The sequence below is a fragment of the Meriones unguiculatus genome, chromosome 14 (assembly GCF_030254825.1).
Source record: "Meriones unguiculatus strain TT.TT164.6M chromosome 14, Bangor_MerUng_6.1, whole genome shotgun sequence".
Taxonomy (NCBI): Eukaryota; Metazoa; Chordata; class Mammalia; order Rodentia; family Muridae; genus Meriones; species Meriones unguiculatus.
In genome coordinates this window covers 2023891-2035607 of record NC_083361.1, presented here as the reverse complement: position 1 = coordinate 2035607, position 11717 = coordinate 2023891, and the positions used below count along the sequence as shown (strand labels likewise).

Here is an 11717-nt window from a genome sequence, read left to right as displayed (position 1 = left end):
CTAAATTATGAAAGGCAGAGTGCAGGTTTTCATCGGTCAGCCTATTGACCATGCCAAGGCTCCTGGTCATAGAGATTCAATACCCTTTACCCTTCGCTTACTAACTCAGCAAATACTTACTGAGCCTCTTATATGTACAAAGAAGTATCCTAGTACTTGGAACTTGGTCAAAAAAAAGTCCCTACCATGGTGAACCATGCATACATGAGAATACTATTGAGAAATCCAGAAGCCTGTGTCATGATGCACAGCGTCCTCCCAGGACTTCTGAAGCAGAGGCAAGGGAATCAGGCGCATACTAGATCAGTGTGGTCGGTGGCTGAATCGACATGTCTGTCCCCACTGACCCACGTGTCAGAATGCGTGGCCCATGGGGAGTAGCACTATTAGGATATGTGGCCTTGTTGAAGAAGATGGCCTTGTTGGAGGGAGTGTGTCACTGTGGGGCTTTGAGGTCCTCTGTGCTCAAGCCATCTCCAGCGCAGCTCACAGTCTCCTGCTGCCTGATGATGTAGAGCTCTCAGCTCCTTCTCCAGCGCCATGTCTGCCCGCACGCTGCCATGCTTCCCGCCATGATGAGAATGGATTGAACCTCCGACCTGTGAGGTTCACCCATTAAATGCTTTCCTTTGTAAGAGCTGCCTTAGTCATGGTGTCTCCTCACAGCAACAGAACCCTGAGACAACTACATAATGTGTTTGAGGCCTGTGTGGGCTCAGCAAAAAACTGTCTCAAAGCAACAGCCAAGAAAAAAAGAGAAAACAAAACTGATGTTTTTCTTTCAATTACAAATAGCAAAAACTATGTTGAGACCAGCTAAGATTCATACCACTCCCTTTGCTAAGGTCCCATCAACAAAGGAAGTAAAGATGCACTATTGTCTGTGGCTCATCAGTAAATATGCTGTGTGCATTGAGATACCCCTTTACTAGGTCTCTCTCACTCTCTCCCCTTTTTCTCTCTCTCTCTTGCTCACTCACTCTCACCTCTGCATCCCCTCTGTGAGTGTGGAAAAGATGTCATCAACAGCCCAAATTTCTATCAAATTTTTACTGTATCTGGCAGAGCCACATGGCCAACATTGGTCTAATCACTATGGATTCATTATAGTGTTCATTTTTTTTCCTCACTCTTAAAAGGGGTGGGTGTAATGCCTGACCCAACCTGAGACCCATCCATGGGACAGAGCCAACCCCTGACACTATTAATTATGCCCTGCTATGCTTGCAGATGGGAGCCTAGCATAGCTGTCCTCTGAGAGGTTCACCCAGCAGTGGTTTGAAACAGATCTGAAGACTCACAGCCAAACAGTAGGCAGAGCACATATAGTCTTGTGGAAGAGTTGAGGGAAGAATAGAAGGACCCACAGGGGACAGGAACTCAACAAGACCAACAAAGTCAACTAATCAAGGTCCAGGGGACCCTGTGGAGACTGAAGTACCAACCAAAAATCATACATGGACTGGGCTTAGAGCACCTACACAGATGTAGCCAATGGGCAGCTCAGTCTTCATGTGGGTTCCCTAGTATGGGGAACAGAGGCCTGTCTCTGACATAGACTCTGTTGCATGTTTTTTGATCACTTCTCCCCACGCAGGACTGGCTCACCAGGCCACAAGTAAAGAGGACACACTCAGTCCTGACGCAACTTGATGTACTCCCCTTCTTCTGAGGAGTAGGGGAGGGGACATAGGAGGAAGAGGGAAGGAGGGTGGGACCAGGACAAGAGGAGGGAAGGAGCAGCAGTCAGGATGTAAAGTGAATAAATAAATTATTAATTTTAAAAGGGGGTGCATGTTGCGATTTGGATGAGAATGGCCCCCATACAGTCACATGTTTGAATACTTGGTCCACAGTTGGTGGAATTCTTTGAGAAGGGTTAGGACACGTGGCCCGTTGTAGGAGGGGTATCATGGAGGTTTCAAAAGCCCACGTTCTGAGCTAACTTGTAGATTAGCTGTGTTCTCGGTACTGCCCCAGCACCACCTATCTGCTGCTCCCATCCCACATGGTGCCCACAGACTCTGAACCCCGGGACTGTAAACAAGCCTCCCAATAAATTCCATCCCCTGCAAGCTGCCCTGGTCAAGGTGTCTCTTCACAGCAACTGAAAAGTGATGAAGGCAGTGGAGAAGCACTGTGACAGCCCAATCAGGTCCTGTATTGTACAAGAAGATTTCTCCAGCTCAAATGATGGTCACCCAATAAAGAGACAGGTGGGGCTGGAGAGATGTCTCAGCCGGTAAAGGCTAGGCTCACAACCATAAATATAAGAGACAGGTCACCATGTATCTCGATGACAATGGACAGTAAACATGCGAGTCTTGGTCCATGATAGTCCAAGATATAATTGGGACATACCCACTTGGCCCTTAATGAAACTCACATGCCCTCCACAAAAGATGACTCTTCCATACATGAGCCAAAAATTAATTTACCTTCTTGCCCAAAATAAAGTCCAGCCCTATGACAATTTGATTTTTGTTTGTTTGTTGTGTTTGGTAGCTATACATGTGTGCATATATGTGCAGGTGCCTGGTGGTGAGGGCTCGTTCATGAATGCATGTTCATTCATGCGTGTGGGTGTCATCTCTCAGGAATGCAATCCATTTTTTTTTTTTACATTTTTCAGCAAGATTAGTGTGCATGCCATGGCTCAGGTGCAGAGGTCAGAGACACCGACTAGATGTCAATTCTCTCCCTGCACCACATGAGTTCAGGGGACTGAATTTACATGGTCTAGCTTGGCAGAAAGCTCCTGTTCCATTGAGCCTTTCACTGCTCTGCCACCATGTCTTCATTGGCCTGAAGCTTGACAATCGGTTAGGCTGGCTGGCCAGCAAGTCACGGAGATTAACCGGTCACTGCCTCCCCAGTGCTGGATTGTAAGCCTGCGCTACCACCTTGGGCATTTTCCTAGATACTCAGGTTAGTTCTGGATCCTTGTGCTTCCAAGGTGAGCACCTCACCATCTAAGTCCTGGGTGTGGCTTTGACACAAAGTCTCACTACGTAGCCCAGGCTGGCCTTGAACTTGTCATCCTCTGTCTTAGCCTCCCACCTGCTAAGTGTCCAAGCTTTAGGTTTTTCAGATCTTCCATTTCAGTCCTGGAAAAAAATGACATGGAAGGCCTGTGTTTATTCAAGTACCTCAAGCAGAAAAAACTTAAATCTTGAATATGCAACACACTCTAGGAGGGTGAGTGAATGTGGTCTGGCATCATAGTGAGTATAGGCTGGACAAGTATAGGCTCCTGAGGGGCTAGAGGCAGCTCAGTGATTAAGAGCACTGGCTGTTCTTCCAGAGGACCTGAGTTCAATTCCCAGCAACCACATGGTGGCTCACAATCCGTTTATAGTGGGATCTGATGCTCTCTTCTGTCATCAAAAATACATGCAAGTAGAACACTCATGTATAAATTAGATAAAGGAATAAATCTTAAAAAAAATGAATTTCCTGGGTTTAAATCTCAAAGGTGTAACTTTTGACATATTACTTTCTTCTCTCTAACCCTAAGTCACTTATGATACACAGAGACTGTTACTGCATCTACCTCATTGTGTTATATGAGACTTGGCAGTATTACGTGCCTGATACATAGGAACCTTTCAAAAATATGAGTGTTGTTGCCTTAATATTCTAATATTGAAAAGTTGCTAATTGTACTATGCCACATTGCTAACGCTTAGATCTAAGATGTCTAGCCAAAGACTTGTGTCCGTTAAAAGCTTGATCCTCAGGCTGGTGCCACTGGGAAGTATTAGGGCCTTTGGGGGATACGACATAGACGGTGATCTTTAGATCTCTGGGACTATGCCCTCAAAAAGGATTTGGAACAAAATGTCCTTCCTATTCTCTTTGCTTGCTTCCTGCCTGTAAGGTGAGCAGTTTGTCCTGCCACAATGTCCCGCCATTGTCATTCAGCCATGAGTCTATCCAATAATGTCTCTACAACCGTGAGCCAAAGCAAACCTTTCCCTTCCTAAGCCAGTGAACTCAGGGGTTTTCTTTTCTTTGCCTATGCATGAGTATGCGGTGTGCATGCCTCTGTGTGTTCAGGGTTAGGTGTGAATACACACATGTGAGGGCCGTGCACATAGGGGCTCTCACTGAACTCAGAGGTCACTGTGCAGGCTGCTCTGGCCAGCCAGCTGGCCTTAAGGCTCGCCTGTCTCTACCTCTCAGGCACTGGGGTTACAGGGAGGATGCCACGCCCACTTGGCTTTTTCATGTGGTTTCTGGAGTCTGAACTCTGGTTCTCACACTTGGCCGCTCAGCAGTCTCCCCAGCGCTAAGGTATTTTCTAACAATGAAAGAAACTGAACTAACACCTGTACTGAAAGCTTTACCCACAGCATCACACTGAATCCTCACAATGGTGTGCTGGTGTGTTATTTAGAAAGAGATATCCTTAATCAAATGTGGTGCTAAGAGACTATAATCCAAGGAATTTGTGGGGCTAAGAACAAAGGAGCATGAGTTCAAGGCCACCCTGGGCAACATACACAAAAATTGCCCCCATACATTCAAAACATGGAAGGCAGAAGAGGAAGCTTTAGAGAACCATTAACCAGCAACCATACGATCACAGGCCTGTAATTGCAGCATTCCAGAAGGAGCAGGACTTCAAGGCCAAGCGGGATGCAAAACGGTGGTAAAGAACTAGCTGGGCAAATGCGACTCTGGGTGCCACATACATTACTCTAAAACAGTAATAATAATAATAATAATAATATGATGATGATGATGATGATGACGATGATACAGTGATGACGATCTACATAAATTATATCTATATAAATGATAATACTAATACTTGGTTTATTAAAAGGTCCCAAATGTAGAGTGGTGTCTTAGGGTTACTACTCTATGCTGAAACACCATGACTGAAGCAACTTGAGGAGTAAAGGGCTAATTTCACTCACATCTCCATAGGAAGTCAGGACGGGAACTCCCATAGAGCACAAACCTGGAGGCAGAAGCTGATGCAGAGGCGGTGGAGGAGTGCTGCTTACTGGCTTGCTCCCCACGGCCTGTTCAGCCTGCTTCCTTATGGAGCCCAGCACCACAGCCCAGGGAATGGCCCGGCCCACAGTGGTCCCCATCAACCATTAATTTAGAAAATGCCCCACGTCTGGATCTTACGGACATTTTTTCTCACTGGAGGTTCCCTTCTCTCACCACTGGCACAAGTGCTGCAGCCGCTTGGCCAGAGGCAGACAAGTTGTACTTGCTGGGACTGGAATTCCAACGCAAGTTTCATTGACAGGGCTCAGATTTCTAAACTGGCTTGTCCCACCGCCTGTGGGAGCGCCCCCTAGTGGCTGTTCAGGGAATGGCAGGGCCAGAACAGCGCCCACACCCTGCCTGCCCCAACCACCGGAAGTACCTGCAGCTCCCGCGGAAGTGACGCTGTAACGGAAGTCCTCGTTCCCGCGGCGAAGTGGCGAGATTTTGTGAGGTGGCCTCCTCTCAGGCGGGCTGCGGACGGCCGGTAGAGCGCCGGAGGAAGGGAGGAGGAGAGGATTTGGCCGAGCGTCGAGCAGCGGCGGTAAGTGGCGAACAACGACTGCCTTCCTTTCGCTGTGTAAAGGTCGTGCAGGGTCCTAGCGGCCTTTTTCTTTCTTGTCGCCTGTAGGACTGGACAGCCATCTTCAAAGCCGAGAGCGCCGGGCTCGCTCCTAATTCTCGTTAGCTTGGGGAGGAGAAAACAATGGCCGAGGCAAAACTCCCAGAGAAGATCATCATTGGCGGGCTTAGTAAAGAAATCAAAGAGAAAACCCTTAAAGACATATTTGTGAAATACAGGCAAGTAGTGGAAGTCATTCTGAGGAAAGATCATGAAACCAGCAAACTACGAAGACGACGTACGGGAAATGCGAACGGAAAGCCCTCAGACGGAAGAGCTGGAGTGGAGCCAGGGAAAGCCAGCAGAGTGTCCTACGCCACCAAACAAGCCTTGCTGAATGAGAGACTTAGACCGCCTCCTCCCACAAAATGCACGGTTCCGCCCAGAGGTGGACGAGGAGGAAGAGGCAGAAACGGAGGAAATAAGAGGCTTCCCCCACACGCGGCAGATGGTACCTCCTCCATAAAGTTTTAAGATGCGTTCTCCAAGGGGGCGGTTTAAGAGCCACAACCGTGAGGTGGGCTTGTTCTCCTAAGAGATCAATGTCCCCTGTGTCCTGTTGCAAGAGGTAGTTATGGAAGCCCAACACCAAGAAACCCACCATATTACAGAGACTTTTGTTTGCTTCAAGTCGACTGCAGTCCACTAAAGGCGGCTATTCAGCAGACCACCCAAGTTCTAGGGATACAAGGATTTTACACTACTACCAAAAGGCTACACTGTGCTCGTTATGTGGTGATTTCTGTCCATCAAGAGGTCATGGTGGTCACGTTTGCAGTGGTGACTGTTTAGATCATCTCAGGTGGGGTTTACTACCGCTGTTCTGTGAGAGCAGTGTTTCCTGAGCCAGTGTCCTGCCTGCATGAAGGGACCCGCTGTAACATCATAATTGTCACCATTGCCTTGGAATACAAGAACTTGGTCTTTCCCCTTGTTTGGAAATGAGGTGCCCTCATGATCCCTACAGCAATGCAAGCCACACAGCACCAAGATGTGGTGACAGTGGAGGAAGCCAGCCTGATAGAGGGGGAGACAGAAGCACATCCTAGAAATCCATAGAAACTTGGGCCAAAATCACCAAATGAACAAGATAGAAATAATTCATAACTACCAAGGATTAGTAGGAGTTCTGTTGACTTTTAAGCTTTCCAGTTAGGTACTCTATGGCTTTTATGTTTTGTGAGGGAAAAAAGAAAATTTTAATTTTGATAGGTGAGTTGTCTCAGCAGGAAAATGTTAAGTGTGTTAAGTCCTGTAAGTTTCTAAATAAAAGCATTCCTAAAAACTATTTTCTGACTGATTGTTTTTCTAGTAAAGAACTCTGTTCTAAGATCTTCCATGCACACCACTCTATCTAGAAGCCTATTGAGAAGTCTATTAAAGAATAGAAGTCTCTATTGATAAATTAATTATCCTGCTGTTCAAACAGGCATGCTAGGATAGCTGGAATAGGCTAACACTTAGGACTTCAGGGTGCCTTTCAGCAAAACTCAGTTCTTGTATAAAATATATGGGTTTCAATACATAGAAAATTGCCATTAAACTGGCAAACCTATATTCCCCTCATCCTTCTTGGCATTTCTTGGAGAATCTGAAAAAAAAAAAGCCCTTGCCCCTACCACCATAAGACCATTAAACAACTGCAAAATGCAATATTTGGTCAGAGCAAGAAAGAAAACTAGTCCACTTGCACCACAGTAAACAATGCAGATTCTTGGGCTGGAGAGAGATGGCTCAGTTGGTACTCTCCGGAGGAACAGGGTTTGATTCCCAGCACCAGCATGGCCATTCGCAATGGTCTATAATTCCAGTTCTAGGGGATCCAGTGCATTCTGATCTCCGAGAGGATCAGGTACATAAGTGCTACACAGCCTTAAATGTGTACATTCGTACACATAAAAGTATTTTAAAAAGAGAAATTGCTATTTAAAAAATAATGCAAAATCTCATAGCAGATAACTACCTATCCTAAATTTCACAATCTCTTGGTGAGAGATTCTCCATGGGAAAGATGGTGAACACAGACCACCCCGGAAATGGGTTTTTACAAAAGTTTTTGTGTGCCGGTTGTGGTGGTGCACACTGGTAGGATTTGCTGAAGGAGGAGGCAGAGGCCGGAGGATCACAAAAGTTTTTGTGTGGTGGGGAGGGGGGGGGGGTTGTTTTTGTTTTTGAGGCAGGATTTCTCTGTGTAGCCTTGGCTGTCCTGGAACTCTGTAGACCAGGCTGGCCTCAAACTCACAGATGTACCTGCTTCTGCCTCCTGAGTGCTGGGAATAAAGGCGTGAACCACTACTACAGGCTTCACAAAGGTACTCCAATAGACCTTCTGTTAAGGCCTCTCAGTTGTCCTAAGAAGTTGATGCTGTGCTGAGCTCTTCCCTTTTACCCGGGCCTCCCCCGCTGCTTTTGTTCTGGTTTGGTTTAGTTTGACCCTTAGACACGCTCTTGCAGTGTAGGCCAGGCCAGGCTCATCCCCCCTGAAGTGAGAGCTAGGTTACAGATACTGCCCACATGCCTTGTTCATATGGTGCTGGGGATCAAAGCCAGGGCTTTGGCAGACCAGCCACGCACTCTACAACTGAGCTTCAGCCCCAGCCCCTCTTGCCCCGACTTGGTTACGTCATTAATAGAGTGGAGCCTAACGGGTACCACAGATAAGTGACAGTGGTGACCGTGAGTGGCCTGGAGCCCCAAGGCAGTGTTGACAACTGCAGAAACGTAGAAGCCATGATACTGGTGATGGTGCATGGGTGGCAGAGGGATGGTGGGCAGAGAGCAGAGACACCAGCAGAGCAAACAGTAGCCCTAAAGGCAGAGTTGTTCAGCTCAGCAGCTAAACAGCTGAGGAGAGTGACCAGGGCAGGAAGGAGAAGCAATGAAGAGAAGGCGATGCAGTAGGTAAAGACACTTGTCACCAAGCCTGATGAACTAAGTCTTTCCCCAGAACCCAGTACAACCAATGAAGGTGAGAGTTGATTCCTGCAAACAGCAAGACCCCCGCTCCCCCCACCCATGTGTAGCATATGCAGACTCCCCAACCCCTCCCCAGACATACACACACTAAAAGCAAAAGGCTTGGGGGTTGGCCGGGGACCTGAGGCTAAATAAAGACTGTAATAAATACTGTAAGGAACTAAATAAATAAATACTGTAAGGAACTAGGCAAGAGAAACTGAAGGTCCTGGTTGCAAACTTGCAGAGAGCTAGCCAGACTTGAGGGCCAATGGTTTCAAGCACCCTGGGGCCTGAGGGAGAGCCAGAGGGTGCCACCTGCTGCTGCCCGCTGCTGTGCAGCCAAGGAGAGTTCCTAGGTCAGCACTGAAGGGCATCTCCTCACTTATCCATCACTTACACTGGAAGAGCAAAGGACCCTGGCCAGCTGCTTGATGACGGTAAAAACATCACTCTCTTATTCCAGTTTGATAAACAGCGTGTCTCCTTTTCTCTTGATAAGCGTTCCCCCCTGAATTTAAAATGAAACAACAGTCAATTCTCGCAGTCCCACGTGTGGTGTGTCTTTGTAGTGTGCGTACCCCTTTCTACTCTAGTGCTCAGTTAATTCTTTTTCCTTTTTATTTGTATTTATTTATTTATTTATGGAGACAAGGTTTCTCTGTGTAGCCCTGGCTGTCTCAGAACTCACTGGAAGACCAGGCTGGCCTCGAACCTACAGAGCCCTGCCTGCCTCTGCCTTCCAAGCCCTGGGATAAAAGGCATGCGCAGCCACCACCACCCAGGTCAGAGTTTCTGTCTGAGCTTCTCATGAACTTAAATAGCTACATAACCTGCCCAAGCCTCAGTTTATCTGGAAACGGAGACTCTTAAGCACAGTGTCCTTGGAACTTGTTTTTAACAATCCGGTTTGTTTTTAGATTATTTTTATCTGTGGGCTACTGTGCAAGTGAGTGTGGGTGCCCACAGAGCCAGGAAGGCAGCGGATCCCCTCCATTGTGAGTGCCCTGGTGTGGGTGCTTGGAAGCAAAGCCAGGCCCCTGCACTTTCTCAGCACTCTCCCCTTGGTCTTCCTCCCACTGAACTGAATCTTAGTCTCCCAGTAATTTGCGATCTAACAGTGCCACCTGGTGGTACAGAGGGTCTCATCTTTGCTGGGCAGGGGTGGGGGAGGTGGGGAATGGACAGGACTAGAGAAAGGAGTGGAACTGAACCAGCAAGGGTCAAAGAGCCGTTATCCCTGGAACAGAGAGACCTGAGGAATACTTAGTCTTGTCTGTGGGTGTCACGGATAGAAAAATGCGGCCCATCCGTTCTGTCTGGTCATGGATAGATCTGTTGAACGCTGTATGTAAAGGGTCAGGGAAGGTCTGAAGTTTCTGGGCTTTAGCCTGAAATCGGAAAGGCTCAAGTGTCCCCTAGCAGTGTCAAGGATTGGCCCGGCCCCTACTTGGGTGCCTGTGTAGTTGGGATGGTGCCTGTGAATGTGAATGGGTGAAAGTCTTAGACCTAACTGCTTTAGAGCCAAGAACCTACATGAATCTAGCTATTTAAAAAGCCTTTCAGAGCAGGGCAGGCGGTGGTAGCAGATGCCTTTTACCTTAATCCCAGCACTCCGGAGGCAGAGGCAGGCGATCTCTGTGAGTGTGAGGCCAGCCTGGTCTACAAAGCGAGTCCAGGACAGGCAAGGCTACACAGAGAAACCCTGTCTCAACAAAGAAAAAAAAAGCCTCTCAGTAAATATATAGTAATAAAATTAATGTTGTTCTGATTATATAAATGCAAGATGCACACACAGGAGCACAGATATATGGATAGTTACAAGTAGAAGCAAGTGACAGAGAAGATATGTGGAGCGTGAGGATGATCTAGCTACCTGTGCGAGATAAGAGGTTGTAAAGCCCTAACTGCCATGGGTTGCTCAGATACACTCAGGCTGGTCGAGCATGTCAGCATGTCCAGGTATGCAGTGCTGGGAACCCGGTCAGCGTGTGCCGTGTGAGCACTTGACCCTCTCTTCCACGTGGCTTTTAACCTCAGCACTCAGTGAGCAGAGAGAGGAGCATGTGGGAGGCCATGCTGGTTCACAAAGGAAATTAAGGACCAGCCAGGATACACACGGAGACCCTTTTTTAAAATAAAGAATAAGAAAGAAAGAAGGGGCTGGAGAGATGGCTCAGAGGGTAAGAGCACTGGCTGTTCTTCCGAAGGTCCTGAGTTCAATCCCCAGCAACCATATGGTGGCTCATAACCATCTACAATGAGATCTGGTGCCCTCTTCTGGCCTGCAGGTACACATGCAGACAGAATGCTGTATAAATAATAAAAAAGAATGGTACATTATTTTAAAAAAGATTAAAAAAAAAAGAAAAAAATAGATACAGATAACACAGAGAAGACAAATGCCACTAAATACTATGTTAATACCTTTGAGAACCAAAGTCACTCTGGGCGTGGTGGGGCTCCTATACCAGCCCAGGGGTCCTAAAGCTGGAGGATGGTGCATTCCTGGGCTACAGGATGCAACAGCAGGAATTTAAAAAAAAGGAGTAAACCTTCAGATTAGGAGAAAGGGAATCCTGGTGAGCAGTTTATACAGAAGATAATGATGGTGGAGATGGCTCACAGGGTAAAGTCCCCTAACGCTAACCCTGATGACCTACCTACGTCTAGTCGCTGGACCCCAGGTGGTGGAAGAAGAGCAACGATTTCTGCAGGCTGACCTCTGACCCCCATAAATATATATATACACATGCAAATGTAACTTAACTTTTTATTTGTTTTGATAGAATTGGGAGTTGAACACAGGGCCTCAAGCTTGCTAGGCACAAATCCTGACAGTGAGTGCTAACCCCAGCCTTTCACTTTGAAGCAGTCTCTTAGAATAGCCCAGGTAGCCTTCTGCCTCAGCTTCCCTAGGATTACAGGCCTCTGCCACCAAGCTTGGCTTCTTTTCTCTTCTGAATATTCAAAATAATATTTTACATCCTGTCCTGGTTAGGATTCTGTTACTGTGTGAAACACCAAAAGCAACTTGGGAGAAAGGGGTTTATTCCGCTTACCCTTTACAGTCCATCGGTGAGGGAGGCCGGGACAGGAACTCACGGCAGGAACCGGGGGACAGGTACTGAAG

At 47.3% G+C, this 11717-nt stretch overlaps 1 long non-coding RNA gene across 1 annotated transcript; it reads left to right on the top strand.

The window, feature by feature from the left end:
• Positions 1 to 5417: 5417 nt before the first annotated feature.
• LOC132647095 (uncharacterized) lies at positions 5418 to 6917 on the top strand. Its single transcript, XR_009585367.1, has 2 exons — positions 5418 to 5551; positions 5639 to 6917. It is a non-coding gene; the product is annotated as an uncharacterized LOC132647095 (long non-coding RNA).
• The last annotated feature ends 4800 nt before the right edge of the window (positions 6918 to 11717 follow it).